Consider the following 15,285-nt stretch of genomic DNA (forward strand, 5'->3'; position numbering starts at 1 on the left):
TTTATGGTTTTAGGTCTTAAAATCCATAAGTCTTTAATCCATTTTGAGTTTATTTCTGTATAGGATATAAGAAAGTGGTCCAGTTTTATTTTCTGGCATATATCTGTTCAGTTTTCCTAATTTCACTTCCTAATTGAAGAGACTATATTTCCCCCATTGTATATTCTTGTCTCCTTTGTCATACATTAATTGACCATATACACATAGATTTATTTCTGGGCTCTCTATTCTGTTCCACTTATCTTTGTGTCTGCTTTTGTGCCAGTACCATAATGTTTTGATTACTATAACTTTGTAGTATCATTTGAAATCAAGGGGCCTGATATCCCCAACTATGCTCTTCTTTCTCAAGATTGCTTTGGCTATTCAGGACCTTTTGTGGTTCCATATAAAGTTTAGGATTATTCTAGTTCTGTGGAAAATGCCATTGGTATTTTGATAGGGATTGCATTGAATTGCGTTCTTCAGCTCTGATTTTTTTTTTCATATATTTTCTAACTCTTTATTGAAGTTCTCACTGCTCCTCTACTCTTTTCCTAAGTTCAGTGAGCATTTTTATGACCTTTACTTTGAATTCTTTATCAGATAAATTACTTATCTCTGTTTCATTAGGTTTTCTGGGGTTTTGTCTTATTCTTTCATTTGGAATATTTTCTTCTGTTTTCTCATTTTGTTTGACTTTCTGTGTTTCATTCTATGAAATAGATGAAATAACTACTTCTCCTGGTCCTGAAAGAGTGGCCTAGTGTAAGAGTTACCCCTGTATAGACTGCCTGTGCTGGTGGCTTTGGCTGGCTGGCGGGAACTGAGGTGAGTGTGGCCAAAATATCCCAGGGCACATAGCACTGGGGCCACGCAGGCAGCACAGCTGGTTGGAGCTGGGACAGGCACAGGCTTAGGTGGCCCAGGGTGCATGACTCTGGGCCCTCCCTGGTAGGGTGGCAAGCTGGAGCTGGAGTGGATGTGGGCCAGGAGCCTGGGGCCTACTAAGGCGGCCTTGCAGCCTACCTAAAGCACTTGGAGCAAGCTCCAGCTCACCTTATCTAGGAGGAAGGAAAACAAACAATGGTGCTCTCCAGTGTCTCTGATCCCAGATTTCCAGCAGTTCCATATCCATCTGGCTTTTGGAGTAGTAAATAGATTTCCCTCATGTACATAGTCTAGGTGCCCTTTAAACCGCTCTCTTTTCATTGTGCTCCAGAGCAGGCAAATCTGTTTGCAGGCTCCTCTGTGAAATTCCCTGCCACATGGAGAGTGGGGTTCCCATGTCTCCTAACCTTCTCTATGTGGGCCCTCTATTGTTTGTTGTACAGAAGCTGTTCGAGCAGTTGTTCTTACGGAGGAATTCTATATGTGGGTATATGTTTGGCGTGTCTGTGGGAGCAGAGTTCAGGGTCTCCCTATGCTGCCATCTCGGACCCTTCCCGTGCTAACCGTTCTTTCACTTTAATTCACAGATCCTCAATCACTAACCTAAAGAGGGTAGAGAAAAGCCTTTTCTTCCCTGACAATTGTTACCACCTCAGAGGGGTGTTCCCTAACCATTCTATCTCAGTTTGGTCTCTTTCCCCTTTTTGTTTCCCAAAGCACTTATCATAACTTATTATGATTTTATTTATTTGTCTGCTTACTAGTTTTTGTCTGACTTTCCATTACAATGTAAGCCGTGTGGAGACAAGGACAGTACCTATTTCATTCACAACTGAATGCTCAAGGCCTAGCATGGTACTTGGCATATAACAGGAGTTCATGAAGTACTTTGTAAATGAATAGATGAGGAACTCCATCCACAGGCATTTATTGTTGAGTCTTCACTCATCTCAGTTCAACAGTCACTTTAAGAACTTATTAGGTGCCATGATAGTGCTCAGCGTTAGCGACACATAAAGGTTGACTCCCTGTCCTTGAGCTTACAGGAAAATGAGCACCTATGCTGGGTCCTGTGAGGGGCAAATATGAGAAAGAAGACATAATTTCTCCCTCGAGAAGTTTACTGACATTAGAGGAGGGGAGGAGAAACAAGAAAATATGCAAAAAGGAGCTTGGAAACAAACACAACTCCAAGTATACTTATTTAGTACACAAATAAAACAGACACTGTTCAACTATTCTCTCCACCTTTGTTTAGGGAATAGTTCAGGTCATTTTGCTAATTACATTGGATGGAGCTCATGTGACTTCTGTGTCATTTATACACCTAAGCCTGAGGAGTGCTTGTCCCTTGGGCACACAGACCCACTGATAAGCATCACTGATCCCCTCTTGGCAACACTTTGGAGAGTCACGTAGCCTCTAAAACACCTAGCAGACGGTCTCCCTGCCTCAGTCAGGGGCTTTTTAGCCAGAAGGGCCAAAGATTGGCTGAATTTAATTCCTTCACCTCCCTCCCCGAAAAGAAATAAATAAAAGAGAGAGTTTATTAAAATTATTTCAATGCACATGAACCCAAGAGAACCCGAATAGTCAGGCCAGGCCTAGTGTTCTTCAGTTCTCCAGATTCCCAAGTTCAAATTTCTAAATCACTTTATCTTCCTGAGTTAGGCCTTAGGATCTAGGTGCTGGCTGGCCTATGAAAAGAAAGCCGCTGGATTAGGTAGCCACAGCCTGATGCAACCAGCCTACACCTGAGCAGGAAAGTGTGATATCAAACAAGTCCCCTACACCAGAGAAGATGACCCCAGAAGGAGACTGGGTCAGGTAGAGTGATCGACCTTTGTCTAGGACCAAGAGATTTCATTGGAAGTATGGCTTTTAGGGCTAAAACCAGGAAAGCTCCAGGCAAACCCAGGCGATCTGATCACCAGTACAACCAACAGCACGTCTGTTTTACGCCCGTATATCATTAATTCTGAGGAAAACATTTCTTCACATTAAACATTACTAAAATCAGAATGTGTTTTAAATAGGTGGTATCCTGCAATAGCTGTCAGCTGGGATTGAAGCTGAGTTCTCCCAGAGAGGATGCATGTTTGCTGGTGACTTCTGAGGTACTCGCAATCAGACCACCTTATATTAGTATTTTGTTTGAGTTTTTTAGACCATATTGACAGGGCGAATTCAAACCTCAAACCTGCATGAGGACAGGTTTGTGGTTCAAATTCTCAAGAAAGAATTGCTTTTCTTCCCACCACACAGTGCCAAGATAGACAGGCACATTTCTAGCCCGTCTCTTCTTTGGGAAGATTTCTTTATCTCTGGTGTCCCAGCTTTTGTGTGATGTCTCCCTCTTCAGCACTTTTTTTCTTGCTTAGTGGTACATAAATAATGGTACAGCTTACAGTTGATGGTATCTCAGATTGGATAAAGTACGGGTGATCAAGCCCCAACAGCTCACATGGGGTGGAGGGCCACATTGGTGCTCCAGGAAGGCACAGTACTGGATTCCCCAGGAACGTAGGACTGGATCCAGAGAATATAAAAACCATTCTCCCCATCTAGGCCTCTTGGCCCCCCGTGAGCATTGCTCTGAGCTCAGGGGTCACCTCATGGACCTGCACAGCCCAGCAGGCAGCCTATTTAAAAAGCTTTTTTTTTTTTCCCATCAGTTTCGCGAGACAGGTCAGTGTTTAGAAACAACAGTAGCTTTGCTATCCCTACAAACAGAGGCCATATGTGTGAAATGGTAAACCTCTCCGAACATCTGCCCTATGTGGCAAACCTGAGGAGGCAGAATTCTCATAGAAAGAAAGAGGAAGAAGCAGTGTTTAAACTTAGAAACCAGTATCCAAATTTTGTAACTCCCAGATTTTTCTTCATTTCCCCAGGCCACTCTGCATTTACTGGATGTGTGATGACTGGTCCCTTTTATTAGTCCACTCAGGGACATTCCCTGAGGGCCTTCTCCACCCAAAGCACCATGTTTTCAGGGCCTGCTCAGCCAGTCTCTCCTCTCGGCTTTCTAGGCCACCACTTCTATTACCTAAGATGATTTTTAAGATTCCTACTAACACGATGTCTCAGTATTTGTAGACTGGTTAATCAGTTTCACCTCTTACTTTCAGTATTTTCTAGCCAGACTTACCAGACTTAACACGGAGCCACGGCAAACACATTAAGTGGTCCTATTCATGGCCCATGGTTTGCCTTTCTTGATATCATATCTCAGCTTCCTAGGTTAAGCTCCTTCTACCCCAGCTCAGGACAAGACTGCACCCTCCAGATGCACTGAGGCCAGCCACAGTGAAGGCAGAGGCAGGTGCTCTGGCCTCTTGCCTTGGGGGCAGGTACACCTGTACCCTGCAAAGGTCTTCCCAGCTCTGCCCAGCCTTCCTGAGCTGGAGAGTGGGGGTAGGGAGGACAGGTATGCCAATTCCAGGTTGACAAAGGGAAAGAAGTATGAGATTTTTGCAAGTACTAAGAATTCAGTTTGAAAATTAAAAAACAGAAACCTCATTTAAAATGGAGTCGAGAGGCTAGAAGAGAGAACTCTCATGTCACACAACCGCACACCACTGATCCCAACAGGAAGAGATGTACTTTGCATCTTTGATGGAAAGTGACACTGCTCTACCACCTCAGCAGGAGGAAGACTCTCCTTGCCCAGTAACAGCTCAGCCAACAGGGACTGCCATAACTAAGCCAATGAAAAGTCACTACATTTTGAACTTGTACTTTCTTCCAATGGACTCTTCATTTACAACAGCCCCTCCTAAATCCATAAAAGAGCATTTCTCTCTTTGACTTCCCTGGACTTGCTTGAGGTTTGCCATTATACCAATTTGCCATTAGAGTGCATGTCCTGACGTGCAGTTCTTTGTTGTTCCCAAATAAACCCATTTACTTGAGAAATAGCTAGCTATTTGTTTAAGATCAACACCAGCATACACAAGAAAGAGCTTACATTGTCTAGTTTAATCTAAATCATATGATAAGGCTTGAGGGTGTGTGTTGCTTAAAGTGGGACTAGGGGTGTGGTTTGGCTAAAAACATCCTTGGGTTTAGATTCAGAACTACACATCAAAACCCTTCCTTTTCTGTCTGTATAACTTTGCGTAAGCTTCTTTAACAGTTTAGACCTTAGTTTCTCCATCTGTAAAAAGGGAGTTATTATTTTTATTTTAGGGTTATGTGAGGATTAAATGGGATTAACCCATGCTTTAAAACCTGCTTTGTAGGCATTAAAGCATTACACAAAAAGAGTACTTAACTTATGCCTGGGAGGGAAGAAAAAGAGCTATTATGTTTAATGCAGTGTTTTTCAAAGAGCATGTTGTGAGCCATCAGCGGGTGGTGAAAAAAACTTAGTGGGTTCTGATCAACATTTTAACAATGGAATAGAATAGAAAATATCAATCCATATTGCAAGTAATAAGGATAGGTATTGTTTCTTTTATTTAAGTTATCTGTGTGTGTGTGTGTGTATTAGTATGTGTATTGTGATGTAAAATCTATGTCTTTTACATCACAACACACATACTAACACTTTATTTCTGTGGTAAATAATGGAACTAGAAATAAAGGGAGCCGTTTGTGCTTTGTTGTACTTTTTAACTGCAGCATTTCCACATTCCAAGAGTGGGAGAAAAATTCATCTCAGGAAAGAATTTATCTTTTGTTTGGAAAAAACACTTTAACAGGCCTTTTGGTGATCCAAAGGTAGAGCCCTGAGGCCAGGTTGAAGGGCTTGTGACTAAACTGCTCTGCATGGTAAAGCCAATGTCCAAGGGTTTCTTTTTCCTTTGCTGGTCCTAGAAGTAGCAATTTGGGGCCTGGAATCTCAGAGAAGAGGGGGTTTTGGCTAGGCCTGAGGGAGGCCTTGAGTAAAGGCCTCTCCACACAGTGTGACCAGAAGATCTAGGAGCTCTCTGTACTAAATACTAGGTGAGTTCTCCTTGCCTGCATTAAGCCCTTACATGGGTCTTCAAGCCTTCAGTATTGTTGATTAAGCATCCTAACCTGGTTCTCTTCAGACAGCCCTGCCTCAGGAATGACAGGCAGGTCCTGGTTTGGAAGCAAAGTGCCTCAGAGGGAATGGGAGGTGTGTAGAGCCTGCGACAGGAGTGCTGGAAGAATCCAGAAATCAGAAGTAGTAAAAGTAAGAGAAGACAGACCACATAGGTGAATATGTGTCTGGGAATCCTTGGCAATATTTGGAAGGGGACTGGAATTCCTCTGGCCTCAGAGCATGGGTCATTTCTTGGAATATTTAAGTAAAAGGTAATTCTGGAAGGCTGAAAAATGTAGGAACTCCAACCGTGTTGAGGTCTGATGAGGCTCAAACATAATTGAAAATTAGAAAAGTACTGATCTGTAGCTTCGAGCAAAACTCGGCTGGACTGTGATCATCACCAATGCTATTATTATGGTTACTACGACCATCTCCTTCCACAGAGCACAAGCTCATGACCCTGGTAGGCAGAACAATGGTCCCCCAAAGATGTCTGCATCCTAGCCTGTGAATATGCTAAAGTATACAGCAAGGGGAAATTAAGATTGTAGGAGGAATTAAGGTTGCGTATAATTAGAACAACTAATCCTAAAATTTATACGGAACCACAAAAGACCCCAGCTAGTCAAAGAACTCTTGAAAAAGAACAAAGCAAGAAGGATCACAATCCTTAATATCAAACTGTTAGGTAGCTAATCAGACATGAACAACAGAGGAACAAAGGAATAGGGGTCCAGCTCTGTAACCACAGAAAGTTCCCTTGAAGATCTTCCTTAAGTGCCTCCCAGAAATACCTCTCTTTTAGAGTTGTAAATTACTCCAAATCCTAGAGAACAAAGGCCATAAAAGCTGCTGGGCTAAACCAGCTACAAATACATGCACAGAAAGTACTGCCCCTAACTTCAGCCTCATTATACCATCATTATAATCTCATTACTATGCCTGGAAGTTCATGAATCCAATTATAACAGACTGAATTCTGAGTAAGCACGTGCGTACTAGACAAAGTTATACAGCAACCAGGTGTCAGTAAGGCAATCTCACTTGTCAGTCATCTAGGAATGTCTTTAGGACCACCTCATCATGGTCCCCAAATATAATGCAGACCTCTCCCTCCTCCAACATTGCAGCTCTCCATCTTCCTTGACCATAACCTGTACCCCCTCCATAGAGGTACATAACCTCATTTCTACTCGGCCAGCCGGTTTTAGGCTTGACCTGTCTTCTACCGTACAATGTACTTTTAATAAACAAATATTTATCATATTCATTGAGTTGAAATTTATTTCTTCAGTAGTGAAAAGTACCTAGAAGTGTGTGAATTATCAGAACTCCAATCGCTCCATTGGCAACAAAACTATACTGCAAAGCTACAATAATCAAAACAGCATGGTACAAGCATAAAAATAGATACATAGATCAATAGAATAGAATAGAGAGCTAAACAGAAATAAATCCTTGTTTATATGGTCAATTAATCTATGACAAAGGAGGCAAGGATATACATGAGGTAACAGACAGTCTTCAATAAGTGTTATCAGCAAAACTAGACAGATACATGCAAAAAGAATAAAACTGGACCACTTTCTTACACCACATACAAAAATAAACTAAAAATGAATTAATGACCTAAATGTTAGACCTGAAACTTAAAACTCCTGGTAGAAAACATAAGCAGTGAACTCTTTGATATCCCTTTGAGCAATACCTTTTTGGATATATCTCTTCAAGCAAGGAAAACAAAAGAAAAAAAAATAAACAAATAAGACTACATCAAACTAAAAAGTTTTTACACAAGGAAGGAAACAATTAACAAAACAAAAGACAACCAACCTACTGAATAGAAGATATTCACCAATTATACATCTGATAAGGGGTTAATATGCAAAATACATAAAGAACTCATAATTTAACACTAAAAAAGCAAATAAGCCAATGAAAAAAAATGGGAAGAAGACCTGAATAAACATTTCTTCTAAGAGGACAGATGGCCAACAGATATATGAGAAGATGCTCAACATCACTAATTATCAGGGAAATGCAAATTAAACTAGAATGAGATAACACCTCACTGGTTAGTCAGAATGGCTGTCATCAATAAATCAACAAACAACAAGTGTTAGTACGATCATAAATTAGCACGGCCACTGTGGAAAACAATATGGATATACCTCAAAAAATTAAAAATAAAGCTGCCATACAATCTAGCAATTCCACTTCTGGGTATTCATCTGAAGAAATCCAAAACACTAATTTAAAAAAATATATGTACCCCATGTTCATTGAGGCATTACTAGTAATAGCCAAAATATGGAAATAACTTAGACGTCTATCAATAGATGAAATAGCTAAAGATATGGTGTATGTGTGCGTGTGTGTGCGCGCGCACATGTGCGCATGCACAATGGAATGTTATTCAACAATAAAAAATAATGAAATCTTGTCATTTGCAACAACATAGATGAATTAGAGAGTATTATGCTAAGTGAAATAAGTCAGACAGAAAGTCAAATACCATATAACCTCATTTATATGTGGAATCTAAAAACATAAGCAAATGAATAAACAAAACAGAAACAGATCCATAGATACAGAGAACAAGCTGATGGTTGCCAAAGGGTAGGGTTTAGGGGAATGGGGATACAAAAAATATAATGTTGGCGAAATTCTTTTTCTTAAAATCAAAAAAAGGCATTCATTTTTCCAATTAAAAAAAGAAAAACAACCAGGCTTATGGTGAATGGGAGAGCAAGAATTACCTGGGGCAGAAGTACAGGTAATGGAGGGAGAAGAGGATGCCAGGGAGTGGGAGAGTGAAGGGAGAGTATGGGCAAAAGGCCAGTTCAAGCATTGCTCTCCGAAGAAATCAATGGACTGTCTTCCCTTCTCTGGGGCTGAGGCCACTGGGATTGGTGGGCCAAGTTAGGGCTAGGTTATGTTTAGAGTGGGTGTATTTCTTTAAAAAAAAAAAAAAAAGCTTAACAGATAACCTTAAAATAGGGAGATTATTTTGAATTATCCAGGTAAGCCCAATGCAATCACAAGCATCCTTAAATGTGGAAGAGGGTAGCAGAAGAGTGAGTCCCAAAGTGACGTGATATGAAAAATCTTAACCAGGCACTGCTAACTTTGAATATGGAAGGTGGCCATGAGCCAAGGTATGTGGGCAGCCATTAGAAGCTTTAAAAAGCAAGAGAACCTATTTTCCCTGAAGCTTCCAGAAAGGAATGCAACCCTGCTGACACTTTGATTTTAGTCCAATGAGCTTCTGACCTCTGATACTGTTAGATAAAAATTTGTTTAATTTTGTTTTTTTGAGACTTGTTTTTTTGTTTTTTTGTTTTTTTGTTTTTTTTTTTACAGCAGTTTTAGGTTCACAACAAAACTGACAGGAAGGTACAAAGATTTCCCATATACCCTCCGCCCTCACACAGAAATAATCTCTTTTATTATCAACATCCGCCACCAGAGTGGTGTCTTTGTTACAACTGATGAATCTACAATGACACATCAAATCATCCCAAGTCCATAGTTTATATTAGGGTTTACTCTTGGTGTTGTACACTCTGTGAATTTGGACAAATGTACACTGACATTTTTCATTCACGACAAAATTTGCTTAGAGACTGAGATTGTCTTTGCCAATATCTATAATTTATAATATATCACAAGCAATAGCACATAGAATGGTGAATGGGTGAATGTCTCTTAAAACAACAAAGAAATACTCCAAACCTATAATAGATTAATTACACTATTATTCCAGGCAAAGGGGAAGTGACATCAAGTCCAAATTTAGTTGAGCTGTACCTTTCTACAAGTTGGTTCTTGGTGGAATGAGTCCTTCCAACTAAAAGCTGAGTATCAGCTGCCGGCTTATGTCCCTTGCTGCTGGGGCATATAGCTAGCAGGCAAGATGACTGGATTTGAAGGTTCTTACTTCAGGAACTGTCACTCGGCTTACATTACTGCCTACAAGAAGTAGCTTTGTTAAGCAGGAACAAGTGTCCCTTCCCTTCTGAGACCACTGCATGGTATAACACTACTGCCAACCAAGAGTAGCCTAGCCCCAGCAGGAAGAAGTGTCTCAAGGTCTTCAGAGAGCTACTTTGATCAAACTGAACACTCTCGGTTAATCATCACTGGCTCTAGGTACTTAAAGTTATGATGTCCATTATGTTATAGTCGTTCTTCCATATGTTCTTCTGACTAAGTCCTCAGTGGTGCCTGTCAACAGCGGAGCTCTCGAGTGCTTACCAACAACAGGTGTCAATGACAACATCTTGGCACAGTTTGCTCAATGTAAAAAAATCACATTTGTGAATGTGGACTGGATCAGAACTATTTCACTTAAGTCATAAGCAAGTGGATATGAAATCATAACAAAGCAATACACAACATGACCTATATCCATTATAATATCATGGATACTGAGTATTTTTGCTGCCTTAAAAGTCTTCTGTGCTCCTTTAATTCACCTCCGCCCCAACCAACCCTCTGGCAACCATTGATCTTTTTATTGTCTTCATAGCTTTTCTTTTCCAGAAAGTCATACAGTATGGAGCCTTTTCTTTCTTTCTTTCTTTTTAACGCCTACAGCATCTGGTCTTCCTAGGTGGTCTCCCATCCAAGTACTAACCAGACCCGACTCTGCTTAGCTTCCGAGATCAGGTGAGATCGAGCACATTCAGGGTGGCATGGCCATAGACTGGAGCCTTTTCTTATTGGCTTCTTTCACTTAGTAATATGAATTTAAGATCCCTTTCTTTCTTTTCATGGCTTAATAGCTCATTTCCTTTTAGTGCTGAATAATGTCGCATTGTCTGGATATAACACAGTTTATTTATTATTATGTACTGAAGGACATCAAGGTCGCTTCCAAGTCTAGGCAATTATGAATAAAAATATGTGTGCAAGTTTTTGTGTGGACATAAATTTTCAACTCTTTTGGGTAAATACCAAGGAACATAATTGCTGGATTGAATGGTAAGAGTACATTTAGTTTTTTTAAAAAAACAAAAAATAAACAAACAAAAAAAAAACTAGCAAACCATATTCCAAAGTGGCTGTACCACTTTGCATTCCGACCAGCAATGAATGAGAGTTTCTATTGCTCCACATCCTTGCCAGCATTTGGTGTTGTCAGTGTTCTGGATTTTGGCCATTCTATTAGTGTGTAATGGTATCTCATGATTTATCTCATTGTTGTTTTAATTAATTTGTGTTGTTTTAAGCCACTATAGCAGCAATAGAAAACTAATACAATGACATTGTGCAAGGAGGTGACAAGGGACCAGGAGAGGAGGTCTAACTCAGTGCTGCCACCAGCTCACTGTGTTTCCTTGTATAGGTTATCTGACTCTTCTGGGCCTCAGACACCTGGAGACTGATAAACTAGGAGCAATAATTCCTGCTGTAGCTATAGCAGGAAACAGTGAATCAATGTGGGATATGATGGCTGTAGTAACAATAACCTTGGAAGCTGCCATTGGAGAAAGCTTGAAAGGCTGAGGGCATGGTTTTATAGCTCTATCGGTGTTGGTGCTTTTGGTGGATTCAGCCTCTTAAGGAGGCCATCAGCCCAAGTCATGACACAGCCCAACATGACTTGGCAAGACTCCAGGCCTGCCTAAAGAAGTAAGCAGCGACAAGAGCTGACCCTTCTGGGGAGCCCAGGCAGGGCATGAGTCAGGCATGGTTGTGTTTGGCAAGACTTCCACCCAGACTTCCTTTCTAGAGTAGGAACTGCTCAAGGGCAAGACCTTGCTGACATCTGGATTTGGCAAAACTACCCTTAAGTTCCCAACAGATCACACCCATTCACTGAAGATATTTGCTCAGCAGATCTTAAGCCAGACATAGACTCGTAGGAAGTATCACTTAATAATAACAGCCTCCAAGTGTTCTCCACTCATGGTTATTAATCCTAAGAATACTGCATTGATATTCACCTTCCACAGAGGTGTGCACAGGTTCTAGAACTTGCACAAGGGCAGGCTTAGTAAGAGGTAGAGCCAGGATGTAAACTCAGATAGATCTGCCTGGCCTTAAAGTATCCTGCGTCTTATATACCTAGCAGAAAGGGAGCTTGGAGATGAACAAGTCCTGACCCTCATTTTATAAATGAAGAAGAGAAGTGACTTGTCTAAGTTTACTCAGCTAGCTAGAACCAGAGTTAGACCCATTATTCTTTCTACTAATCTTTGGAGATGGGTGGTTGTAGACTTCTTTGAGAAGCTGATATAAACTATAATTCCCTCTCCTGAAACGAACATTGACACATAATTAGTTTACTTACGATCTTGGGGTGAGTTTGTGAACCATCCCTATCTATGAAGCCCAAGTTAAGAGCTTCTGCATTATAACCTCTGCCTCTCTAGAGTGCAGGGTTATGAATGGGGTGGGAACTCAAGAGTGCCTGTATATCAACAAGCATTGTAAAGAGATGATTTGTTTTCCCTATAGTCAGGTACCCATTTTTCACCCATCTTTATTTTTTATAACAGCTATGTTGAGACACATGATTCACATACTACACAACAAGCTTTTCTGCCACTGCTGCCTCCTCCACACTTCTGGAAAATGAGAAAAATTCTACAACTCCTTGCATCATGAAATTGCTAAGAAACCCTATAAGGTTTTACCTATGTGGTAATCATTAGTGCTTTTGCCATATAGTCATTTCCATTTTATCACTTTCTAGGCACATGTTAGAATTTTACTTGATATCCTTGCAGTTGAGTAGAGCCATGTGATCAGTTCCAGCCAATGATTTTCTTTAGCTAGTGAATTTTAAGCAGAAGTGGCACATGTCATTGGGGGGCCAACTGTTTAATTTCTGAGTGAGACCTATCATGACATTGTCATGGTCACTAGCAATGTTCTGAGTAGTAACCACTTCATTGCCCTAGATCTTAGAGTGAGCAGGCAAAAGTCATGAAAACAGAATACCTAATGCATCTTTAATAAATATATACTAAAAGTGAGAAATGAAACTTTGTTGTTTTAAGGTATTGAGATTTGTTTTCTTTTTTTCTTTCTTCTTTCTTTCTTTCTTTCTTTCTTTCTTTCTTTCTTTCTTTCTTTCTTTCTTTCTTTGCAGCATAATCCAGTCTATTGTGGCTGATAAAATATGTGAATGTGCTTTAAAAACTACAGGACACTTAAAAATATAAGGGATTATTATTATACCAAATCGTACTCCCACCGCAGCTCTACCTGACATTGTCAAAGTCTTCACCTTGGGACAATGTATATTCTGTCAAAGTGGATGATTGCTCATCAACGTCTTTACCACAGTCCCAGTGCAACTCCTAAAAAGGAAACATTTTAGACTTCTCTGGGGATGGCAGCAGAACTCACCATCCACTAATGAAATGGCCTTTGCTTTGAAGAACATAGTTTCATCCTACAAATGTAGCCCGAGAAGGAGGTTTGGGAAGTTGCACTGCTCATTTTACCTGATTTCTTCCCTGTGAACTCAGTTAAGCCATTCTTGATGCAGTTAGCAGTCTGGCAAAAGTTAAAGGAGGCCATCCTAGAGACAGTATTTGAGATATTGGACTAGAGAACCAAAATAACCAATCACAAGAAAGAGAATGATACAGAAAAAAAGGTCCTTGCATTTTCATTTTACTAGATCTCATAAATTATATAGGCAGTCCTGGCCAAAGGTGAAACAGTTCCTGTGTCCTCTCTCTTCTCAGAAGGGCTTGTCACTCTAGAATTCAGTTCATTTTGCTGCCTTATGACCTTAGTTCTCTGATGGGTTCAAGAAATTTGTGATTTGCAGCCTACAGGCATATTTTATTTGGTTGCACTTCACTTTATTGCACTTCACAGATGTGGGTTTTACAAAGTGAAGGCAAGACCCTCCAACAGCAAAAAGGTTATAACTCGCTTTTTTGTGATACTCGCTCTATTGCAGTGGTCTGGAACTGAACCTGCAATATCTCCAAGGTGTCTCTGTATCTGTCTTTTTCTCATTGTTTGGATGGGGCTTTGTTCTTTAGTCTCTTGTAGCTTTCTACACCCTAAGTAGAAACTGAACTATTTCTCTTAGAATCTATTTGGGGCCTCAAAGGGAGGTAAGAATGCTATGTTTGGCTACAAATGTGTAGTGGGTAACCTGCGAGAAGGTAAGTTGGTGGTGGACAAGTAATTATCTTTGGATGGCATGACTTTTTCCTACTTTTTATTTGACTGTATGTTCCCAAATTATTTTTTACGATGAGCAATCATGTGATAAAAACACTGAATTTGAAATATTTTTTTAAAACAACTGTTCTAATGACAGTGCAATAATTCCCGAAAGCCCCGTCTCTGGACTCACCAGAGAAAACAGCATACTCAGGGGCACCAAGGGATACTGGACAGAAGGTTCACGGGACAAATGAACAGAGCTCTGCTGTTCTAGGACACAGGACCTTCAGCTCTGGCTCAGTTGGCAGGAAGGCTACTCTCTGTATACTTCCTTTCAGAGGCACCACTTCCTCCCAGCAGGGGAGCACCAGGGTGTGGCCCCTCTTCCTTTGCTCTTATTCTACCTTGGTGGGAATGGAGCAGGTGCCAGTCCAGGTACTGAGTGGCTATTTCTCGCTGAGATGACACGCTTTCCTAGCACTCTCTGTGGAAACTGCCAAGACCTTAGTGAAAAATAAACAGGATCGTATAAAAACATTGGGCAGGTAGTCAGAAGTCTTATTCCCAGTTCTGCCACTAAGTTTGTCACCTGAGACGAATCACTGAGCCACCTCAAGCCTCAGTTTCTTTATCTATAAAATAAAGGTAGCAATCATGACCATCTCATGGGTTTTTTTTTTTTAGGAAACCCACTGCAATGATATAATATAGAACATTTTGCAAACTATAAAAAATCATCATCATTCTTCTTCTTAAGCAAATTAGCCCTGGGAGTGGAATGGGGCGAGAGAAAATAGGCTCCCAAAGTCACTTGCAAATTGAATATTTGGAGGCAAAATTTAGAGATAATAACAGTATCTCTCTATTCTCTTGTCTCTTAACCACCCTGCTCTCTCCACCCCCAACTGTAGAATCTCAGAGTGTGTGGGTGTGGTTGTAGGAAAAGGCTGCCCCTGTAATTACAAAACTCAGGGGGCCCCCTTCCTGTCACCTTCTACCCTGGCTCAGTGAGCAAGTGTGTTGCAGGAAAGCCTTACTCATATAAGATCAAGTAGAAATGATTAAGTACCTGGCAAGTGTTTCTCTGCAACCAATCACTAATCCTTTCATTGAAAAGGAGGAGCCCCTTAATGACAATGGCTGTGACATCTTCTCAGTCCCTGCGTTTGTGTTCAATGTAGATGCTACCTAGCTGATCTCTCTGGAAGAAGAGAACTCCTCCCACAAACAGGGTTTGTGCTCCAGTCCTCAGGTCA

General features: G+C 40.7%; 1 pseudogene; it reads right to left on the minus strand.

Annotated features, from left to right (window-relative positions):
- Positions 1-10,477: 10,477 nt before the first annotated feature.
- LOC120622161 (uncharacterized) lies at positions 10,478-10,596 on the minus strand (annotated as a pseudogene).
- Positions 10,597-15,285: the final 4,689 nt, after the last annotated feature.

This window comes from Pteropus medius, unplaced genomic scaffold, assembly GCF_902729225.1.
Source record: "Pteropus medius unplaced genomic scaffold, Ma_sr-lr_union100, whole genome shotgun sequence".
Taxonomy (NCBI): Eukaryota; Metazoa; Chordata; class Mammalia; order Chiroptera; family Pteropodidae; genus Pteropus; species Pteropus medius.